The sequence below is a fragment of the Miscanthus floridulus genome, chromosome 5, assembly GCF_019320115.1.
Source record: "Miscanthus floridulus cultivar M001 chromosome 5, ASM1932011v1, whole genome shotgun sequence".
Lineage (NCBI taxonomy): Eukaryota > Viridiplantae > Streptophyta > Magnoliopsida > Poales > Poaceae > Miscanthus > Miscanthus floridulus.
Window position 1 is genome coordinate 26254155 of NC_089584.1, and position 9853 is coordinate 26264007.

Genomic DNA, 9853 nt, shown 5'->3' on the forward strand with positions numbered 1-9853 from the left:
CCAAGGGACAACCTAGAAAACCGTTACTAGGAAAAGACTTCACAGAACGAGACCTCAACTACTTAGGTAAGACAATTCATCCTCTTCTCAAAATGATGTTCAATTTCTAATCCTATTTCTTTGTAGTTATCAAATATTGCATCCCAATCTGCTCTAGGTACTGAACTGCTGTCACAGGCATTTAAATTAGTACCAACCAAACCTTCATCGGTTGATCCTCAAAAGGAGCCGATTTCGATTGAAATAACCGATGCTTCTAAGATAGCAGAAGACGAGAGTCCTTCCATTTCACCCCCTAATGCTGCCAAGGTATCTCCTCAAAATTCCTAATTTTTTATTCAATTTTCACCCTTCTCTGACCATTTGCCATACCAGACACTCCCTGAGGAAACATTCACGCAAGGGCAGAAATCTGGCAGTCTACCCATCGAAGGTGATCCTGTTGATGTTGACACCCAGACTGTCGAATCTCCAGTCCAGCAAACAATTGATGGTAAGAAAGTCATATGCCTAGTTTGTCTTTTTGCAACAAATATAAACTAAAAATCTTCCTTGATGTTTGCAGATACCAATCTTGAAAGTTTAGAACCGATTCAACTAGATACCATTGCTGCATCATCAGCTGTTCCTTCTCCTCAGATAGAAACTACCCCAGAAAAGGTATTGTATCTCCTCGTTCTTCTCATTTTTAGACAACTTGTTATTTCTTAACAAAACTTTTCTTTCCCACTTGCAGGTACTTAACTCACCAGTCCTGAGCTATTCTTTCAATCTTGAAGAGTATATAGATGAAGATGAAATTAGCTCATCAGCCATCTCTCCTAAAGAAGCTTTATCAGAAGAGACCAGAAATTGGCTAAGGGACATATTGCCAATGCTTGAGAAGGATATAGCCAATTTGGTCCATGATGCAGATTCAATGCAAAGAGTCTTCTTAGTCATTAAGGATAATTTATCCCCAAATCTCACCAAAGTCTTATCACCTTTATCCATCATTGAAGATCAAGCCCCAAAGGTGAAAAAGGCTTAGAGGAATCTGTCTAACCGTGAAGCCTTATTGGCCAAGAAGAACTCCAATAGACAAGAGGCCAAAGAGTTGGCACAACTGATCAATAATTTGAAGAACTCCTCCCTCAGGATCGAGCTAGAGCTAAACCAACTAGAAACCAAACGTGCAGAACTTGAGAAGGAACTGGAGAACATGAAGGCTGTCATCGATTGCCATAAGTCCAATCTGGCTCAAATACCTAATGCCATTAAGCAGAAGAAATAGGAAATGCTGACCCAGGTCAAAGAAGGCAAGGCCATCCGTAGCAGCATTGAGAACATTCCTGGATCAGCCGAAGAAGACAAGCAACAAATCATAGAAGTCGATGCTATCCAGCTGAAAGTATTGAAAGCAATTTAGGATGTTCTAAACTTGTAATCTGCATACCAACATATATTTTGTGTGGAACCAATGGTAACCATATTTCCTGTTGATCTATTGTATTTCTTGTCTTAGCTAAAGAGCCGATTTGAAAATAGTCGATTCTAGACCTCTGATCTTACTCCAATTAAGTCTGAAAACACTGCTTTCATTAAGAAAACTCCTCGATGTTCTGTCCTCAGTTATCAATGCCGCATTCTCTTCGGCATTAGTGAGGTGGTGCTTCACCATCTATTAATTGTAGTTACTCTTCGCACGTCTCGAGATATCTACCATCCCATCTCCGTAGCTATAAATACCAGCCGAGGCCTCTAGCCTTGAACACATCTATACTTGCAACTGCCTCTGTTCTTTGCGCTTCTCCGCCTTCACAAACCCTATATCAGTTTTCCTCCTCCTCTTAGTAGATTTAACCAAACCCTATGGCTACCGAGGACAACCGAGGCATGCGCGCGGTGGAGGAGGTTCCAAAGGCGAACCTACCAATGAGCTAGCGCCTCCACCGTATGAGGTGAGATCGATATCTTCTACTCATGGCAATGAACTTTTCTAACTTGTTTATAGGTTTGTCTTGAATGATAGCCTTCGTCCACTTCCTCCCAGGGCTAGCAAGCCCTCCAATGATGTATCTGATGCCACCTCCGCACCAGATTCATCGTCGGACTCCTCCAACTCCTACAATGGCGACGATGCCCGATGTTTCCTCTAGGAGTGGAGGGCAGCCTAGGACCGTTATTCTGAGGCAACTAGGGAAAATGGTCAGCTTGAGATCTGCCTTGGGGCCTCTCAAGCTACCCTTAATGCCGCTGAGGAAGAGGCCAGCAGTGCTTGAGCGCGGCTGGTCGAGTTCGACGCCATGGTGGTGGGTAAGATGGATTCCAAGAACACCTTTATTTTGATTCCCACTATCTTTGTCTTGATATCTTCTTTATTTTTGTGATCGCCAGCCCTGACGGTGTAGTTGGAGAACCTCTAGCTGGCGGGGAATGCGGCTACGGTGGCCGTCAATGCTCGAGGCCTCTTCATTAATGCCTGCCTCCATGACATCCTGGCCTGTGTCCAGGAGATCACCCTCCATGGTGTCCATCACGGCGCATCGGTGGCGCTGGCCACGGCGCAGGTTTAGACTAGGAACGAACTTCGTACCATGGAGACTAGTTTCCCAATGGGCGTTGGCCCTGAAGAGCACGAGGAGTTAATCGATGACTTCGTTGATGCAGCGGAGGCCATCGTGGATATTACATCTGCTCAGGATGTGATAAATAATGTCTTTGACTAGTTTGCACTTAGGGAAAACCAATCAATGAATAAAAAACCTCTATTTTTCTGTGATTATGCCTCAGTGTACTTTCTGCAATGTCTTGTGTATACCATAATCGTTTCTGTGTTGGTTTTTTGCTCTATGGGCGATACATATCATATCGGCTTTTCCCCCTTCTAGGGTATTTCTTTTTTTTAGCTAAAGGCGATACCCTTTTGGTACTGGCTATTAGATCCGATGACTGAATAAATTGGTTGTCAAGTATTAATCCAAATGCTAGGATAATATTCCTTTAGACATTTTCCATTGACCGCTTCTTGATACCAGGCATCTCATAGTATTCCCAAGCAAAAAAATCTTTTAATTCCTTTAATAAATCTATCAACTCTTGCTTATACTCAGGATCTAGCTTAGCACTTACATACATCGGCCTAGGCCTATCTCCAGGACCAATATCTATCTCCTCTAATTTGTCGGATGACATAAAGCCATGTCCTAGCTTACCATCCGTACCATCTATTGGATTATCGATTAAAATAAACTATCAGAGCTAACTGCTTGGATTGACTGTTGGCTTTCATCATTGATCTTAATGAAGCCTCCTTTCCATAGCTTGCTAGAAAAATACTCGAAGTCTTCTAGTTCCCAATACATTGGATCAACTGTTGCTATACTCATAGAATCATCAGCATGAACCAGCTCAACATCATCTCCATGCCACTAAATCAAGCATTGATGCATAGTCGATGGTACACAACAATTTGCATGAATCCAATCATGACCAAGGAGTAAACGGTATGAACCTTTTTCATCCATGACGAAGAATGTGGTGAGCAAAGTTTTACTTTCGATTGTTAATTCAACATTTATTGCCCCCTGGTCTTGGATGCATTACTCCCAAAATCCTTAAGCATCATGTCAGTCTCAATCAAATCTCCTGGTCCCTTGCCAAGCTTGCAAAAAGTAGTATAAGCCATAAGATTAAAAAAAGCACCTCCATCTACCAACATTTTGCTCATCGGCTTCCCATCAATGAAACCTTTTACATATAAAGCTTTTAAGTGCCGATGCTTGACTGGTTTATCGAATATGGCTTGCTGTATAACTATCAACTCGGCAACTATCTCCTCATATTCTAATTCGTCAAAATCCTAATAGACTTCTTGGTCTGCTGAAGCTCTAAATTCTGATGGCAACAGAAAAGCCATTTGAATATTAGCCGATGGTTGATCCCTATCGGCTGTTTGTTTAGCACGCCACACTTGAGGTCTACCAGATGCCTAAGCCTATTCTAGCTCTCTATTCCTTAGGTGTTGTACCCTTCTTTTTTGGTTTCTTGTCAAACCTCCTGGACACTATTGCCCTTCCTGCCAAACATACTCTTCCTCATTACCTTCTTCTTCATAATCAGCCCAGTTTTGATCAATAACTCGCTTCCCAAGCCGATCATGAACACTTCTATTTTTTAAGTGTTGATCCATATTATTATGATGATACTCATCTCGAGCATGGATAGACCGGCGGTTGGTTTGAGATTGCCTAAACTCCCAATATTGCTCACTGCACTCTAGGCAATTATTTCTAGTAGGCAATTTCAAACCTTTATTCCAACAATGTCTGAAGAAGGGACAATTCCAATGTGATTCAGCTCGCTTTCTTTCATACATCTCTTTCTCCTATTGACGCTAGTATTCTTTCTCTTCTAACCAACGCTGATAATCCTTTTCCTTTTGCCACTACCACTTATTCAACAAAATTCGAGATGTGACATGCGGCCTTATCGCTCTGTTTGTTGACATCTCTCCCTGCTCATATCGGCTCTTCATTGATCATGACGCCTCTTAATTTCTTTATATTCATCAGCCGATATTTGCATCTCTGGATCGACTGTTCTAGTTTCCTTAGCCCTAGTTGATGTTAGGACTTTAGTCTTCCCTTTGAGCAACTTAGCATCAACCATATTCTGATCTCTTGGGAAAGGATTATCATCAACTTTTATCTTCCGAGGTGTATCAAATTTAAGCTTTCCTTACTGAATAACCCTCTATATATGTTGCCAAAAAATTCTGCACTCGTTAGTAGAATGAGAAGTAACATTATGAAACTTGCAAAACTTCTTATTCTTCAATTGATCTGGAGGTAACATAATATGATTGACGGGCAACTTGATCTATCGCCTCTCAAGCAAGAAATCAAAGAGTTTGTCCGATTTTGTAACATCGAAATCATAGCTCTCTTCAACTCCTTTTCCCTAAGGATTTGGCACCGTCACTGTCTTCTTATCCCAATTCCATTCGTCTATAGCAATCTCTTCTTCATCATCATCCTCATCGCCATCATCAACTGAATATGGATTATAGGCTTTGGCAATTACGGCACTCTTCTAAAATTAGGTATGTCTGTGCATATTCTGGAATTGGCTATTGAGTGCTACCAATCGTTGAGCCAACTGACCTAAATTATCAAACTCTTGCCCAAGCAGCCTCTCCCTCTATGTTGGCAACATTCCTTGAACAGCTAAAGCAGCTAGCTGATCATTAGTTAGATTCAATGAGAAGCATAAATTTCTGGTCTCTCGGAACCTCTGAAGAAACTCAGCACCCAATTCATTAGTTCTCTGCCTTATGGTTGTCAAATCTATGATTTTCTTTTCCCCTATCCTAGTATAGAAATATATATGAAACTTCTTCTCTAGGTCGGTCCAATTAGCAATGGAATTAACTAGCAACGATGAAAACCAAGTGAAGGTTGGTCCTAACAGGGACAAGGAGAAGAAACGAACTCGATAAGCCTCTTCAATGGATGATTTGCCGAACTATGTAAGATACCGACTGACATGTTCTATTGTACTTATGCTATCTTGACCAGTGAACTTAGCAAATTCTGGGAGCCTATAATTTACAGGAAGAGCGACCAAATCATACCACTTTGGATATGGATGTTTGTATGAAAAGGTCTACCCTTTTGGCTTCAGACCGAACTAATTCTTCATCATCTCAGTCACTCTGAGCAACAATTCATCAGCGTTTGAATCTAGATTTCTCTGTAATGGCTGACCCATCTGCGGATTAAAATTTCAGGTACCTTGATACCCTAGATTTGGAATCATATGAAGGGTATTGTAATTTGTTCCATAATGATATCCTTGTGGAATCTCTATCTGTTGGGTCTTTTGCTGATTCGCTGCTTGAAGTCTCTGGTTGTATATGTTGGGATATGTATCTCTATGAATCCTTTGAACTGATGGTGCTATTTTTTGAACCAACGGCGGTATTTGGCCTGATGTGCCAAAATTAACCATTTGATTCTGAACTTGCCTCGTTGGTTGTTGTACATACTAGACTGATGATCCAGGATTATTTTGTATTTGATTAGTAGTGATACCTTGAACCTGCTCAGATGAGCTTTGAACTGCTTGGACATCATCATTACCAGTTAGTGCTACTTCTTGACAGCTAGTACCAGCTTGATTAGTCCCCTAAGTCAATGGATGCGGAATGTTGTAATAAGCTGGTCCAACCTAATCAATTGAATATCCATGAAACACCTCTTTCATGGTATTATGGAATGTGTTCAAGAAAGCTGTATTATTTTTCAACATGGCATCATGAACAAATTTGTTTATAGCATCTACAAAGAAACACCAATCATCAGCTTCATTTGTATCTGACTGCCCATGCATCAAAAGTCTCGATAGTGGATATTTCTGAACAACTTTGTTGTCGCGTGTCTTGATGTAGGACAACAAACACTTTTTCTGAAATTCTTCTATAGCTTTACTAATGACATCTTTATCCTCATCAGGTAGGTCTTCCTAAGGCACAATAAGGATGTCACTGTTGTTGTGAGTTGCCATGACGATTGTGGGGTCCCACCGGGCGTGCTAGAACACGTGTAGTCGAACCGGGTGGACACGCAGCAAGCTAGAACGGTCTAGAGATCTACCTAGCTTCAATGCAGGACCAGTCGATCCTACGAATTCCATGGGGTAATTGGCTATTAAGGGCTGTAAAGCTCACGTGTCATGATTGATTTTATAGTAACGAATGCAAGGCACCTAGTTTTAATAATCCTTTCTCTTGAGCTATTAACGTGTATGCGTCAAAGATACATCACTAGCTAAATTAGATTTGATCGATACATGGTGTAGAGCCAATGAATCTGGTGAAAAGGGATATGCCACGCAAACAATCGACTGTTTGATATGGATAGATCTACGAACCATCTAGATCTAATCTATTACCATCAACAGTGAGGTTCGATCGGATCGATGCAGCTATGATGATGATGATAGTCTTGAACCAGAAAACCCATAGAACCGACCATACTTAAACAAATTCATGAAAGTGTGCCATATCTGTGAAAGCACAGGTGAATCGGCTAAAATAGCCAATTCAGATAGAAAAGGAATTACATTATGTGAACAATCGACTATTCAATATAGATAGATCTATGAACTCATCAGACCTAACCTGTTATCCTTAATAGTGGAGTTTGACCGCATCGATGGCAGCCATGATAAAGACAACAAATTAAACCTTTAAAATAAACAGATCTATTCACATTTAATAGAATCATGAAGACACACTATAAGTGTTAAAGTATGGGTAATTGGCTATTTAGCCGATGCAGGTATCGCAAACAGCCAAGGTCATTGTTGGTTAAAAGCAAATCTACCAGCTAGCATCCTACAATATAAAGTGCTAATAGTGGGGATCGACTGGATCGTTGCAGTCATAATAGCAAGCTATAGACCAGATTCAACTAGCTAATAAACCTTCTCAAGATCAGACATGCCTTAGCTGCGTACTATGCATGATCAAGATTGGAGTAGAACGACCGATAAAACATAATCCATCATTTAAAGTAAGGATCATTGCAATGTGACAAAATAAATGATGGACTAAAAGGATGTGAGGCCGATCTAGATTGATCTTGATTGGGTAGGTTGATATTGCTGAAACTAATGACAATAAGAACATCAGCAATATCGGTACCTTAATGAATCTATTCGAAGGATGCCACCCTTAGGTAGAGCCGATAAGTTGACCTTAATCTAATTCGAGCAGTGGAGGTCTAACTTAACCGATGCAGCCATACTTGAACTAGATAAGGATCGATAACTAACTCATACTAGAGCTCGTAAGAGGTCGGCCAAACCGATGCAACCTTACAAATAGAAGTATAAGCCATGACGGTACTTTCAGATAAGACGGAGGTTGACCAGATCAATATAGCCCTACTTGTTGAAGAACTCACCGAGATCTACAGTACTCCTACTCCTAAGGGTTGGCGTAAAGCCAAAAAAGTAATTGGTATTGATTGATTCGTGATCCTTTTTACAATAGTCGGGGTCTAATATTTATACCCGGAACCTAAACATGAATCCTACTCAAGTACGACTCATTACAATCTTTGGTATAAGAGAAAACATTCCTAATTTAAGATAACTTTGGCCCTAATCTTTCCCATTGTGTAGAGTCCAACATGTTTTTCCCGATGCCAACCTTAGCTCATTGACGTTATCTGCTAATATCATCCGAAGAGAGCCGATCCCAGTACCGCATCTGAATCAGCTGATATCGATCCTTATGCAATCGATTCCTTGATGACACAGTCTTGGAAGCTTCAAGTTCCCATGTTCTTCTTTTCAAATTTTGGTGTAAACAACGTATAAATTAAATATTGGAAGACATGTTGAGAGCTTGTGTCATCTCTTCAAAGGGTTCATGGGAAAAGTGGCTACCTTTAGCTGAGTTTTCCTACAACAATAGTTATCAAGAGAGTATTAAGATGGCTCCTTTTGAAGCTTTGTATGGCCGTAAGTGTAGAACTCCTTTGAATTGGGTTGAACCCGGAGAAAGAAGATATTATGGTATTGATTTTGTCAAAGAGGCTGAAGAGCAGGTGCATATCATTCAACAACATATAGAAGCCACTCAATCAAGGCAGAAGAGTTATGCAGACAAGAGAAGAAGACCCATTGAATTTGAAGTAGGTGATTATGTATACCTGAAAGTGTCACCAATGAAAAAGGTACAATGGTTTGGTGTGAAAACAAAGCTTGCACCTAGATATGTAGGTCCATATCCAATCATTGAGAAAAGCAGAAGAGTAGCCTACAAGATCCAGTTACCTCTAGACATGATGGCTATCTTCAATGTTTTTCGTGTATCCCAATTAAAGAAATGCTTACGTGTTCTAGAAGAAAGAGTGGAGGTTAGAGATACCAAGTCAAATTTGGATCTAGCCTATGAAGAAAAGCTAGTGCAAATCATAGATAGCAAGGATAGAGTAACTCAAAACCGTGTGATCAAGTTTCACAAAGTGATGTGGAATAATCATAGTGAGCAAGATGCTACGTGGGAACGGAAAGATTATTTACATGAGGTTTATCCTACCTTTTATGAAAAATGGTAGGTCTTTTGAATCTCAGGATGAGATTTCTATAAGGGGGAGGGGCTGTAACACCCTAGATGTTAGGCTTGCACTTTTGCACTTGCATTGCATGAGCATAAGCATCATCCATTCATATATGAGCATAAACATATGAAACATTCATATGAAACATACGAAACATACCTTTGTTATTCTATGTTGCAACGTGTGTATGCTTTATGGTCATGCTTGTTAATGCAAGTGGTTGATGTTGATCACTAAAACACCTTAGACACACTTAAGTTGGTACATGGAACAAGTTTGGTATCCATGACATGGACCAAAATAGCCCCAAGTCATAGTTATTCTAGAAACTCCTATTTTCATTATCCTACTTTGACCAAAGTTGAACTATAGCATAGAGTATTTGCATGGCAATGCACCCTTAATAAAAGTTATAGCTTATCTGATGTGGAACAAACTTTATTCAAGGGTCATGAGCTAATTCAGTGCCTAACATGGTCAAATAGGGCTCACAAGAATCAACAAAATGTTGTTTCTAGATAGAGAAATTTTGCTAAGTCCAAAATGCTGATTGCAGTTTCAAGTGAACCACTTTGGAGCTTTGTAACTTGCTAACCATGATGAATTAGATGTTACTCTCTAAAGCAAAGTTGTAGATCTCACATAGCTCTACAACTTTCACTAATACCATTTTCATTGATTCACTATGGATTAGGAGTTACATGTGCATAAAGTCACGCTGTCAGTCGGTTCATCAGAGT

The 9853-nt window shown here is 40.2% G+C and overlaps 1 long non-coding RNA gene across 1 annotated transcript; it reads left to right on the forward strand.

The window, feature by feature from the left end:
* On the forward strand, positions 1-655 carry LOC136449724 (uncharacterized). Its single transcript, XR_010758107.1, has 4 exons — positions 1-66; positions 158-309; positions 376-493; positions 566-655. It is a non-coding gene; the product is annotated as an uncharacterized lncRNA (long non-coding RNA).
* Positions 656-9853: the final 9198 nt, after the last annotated feature.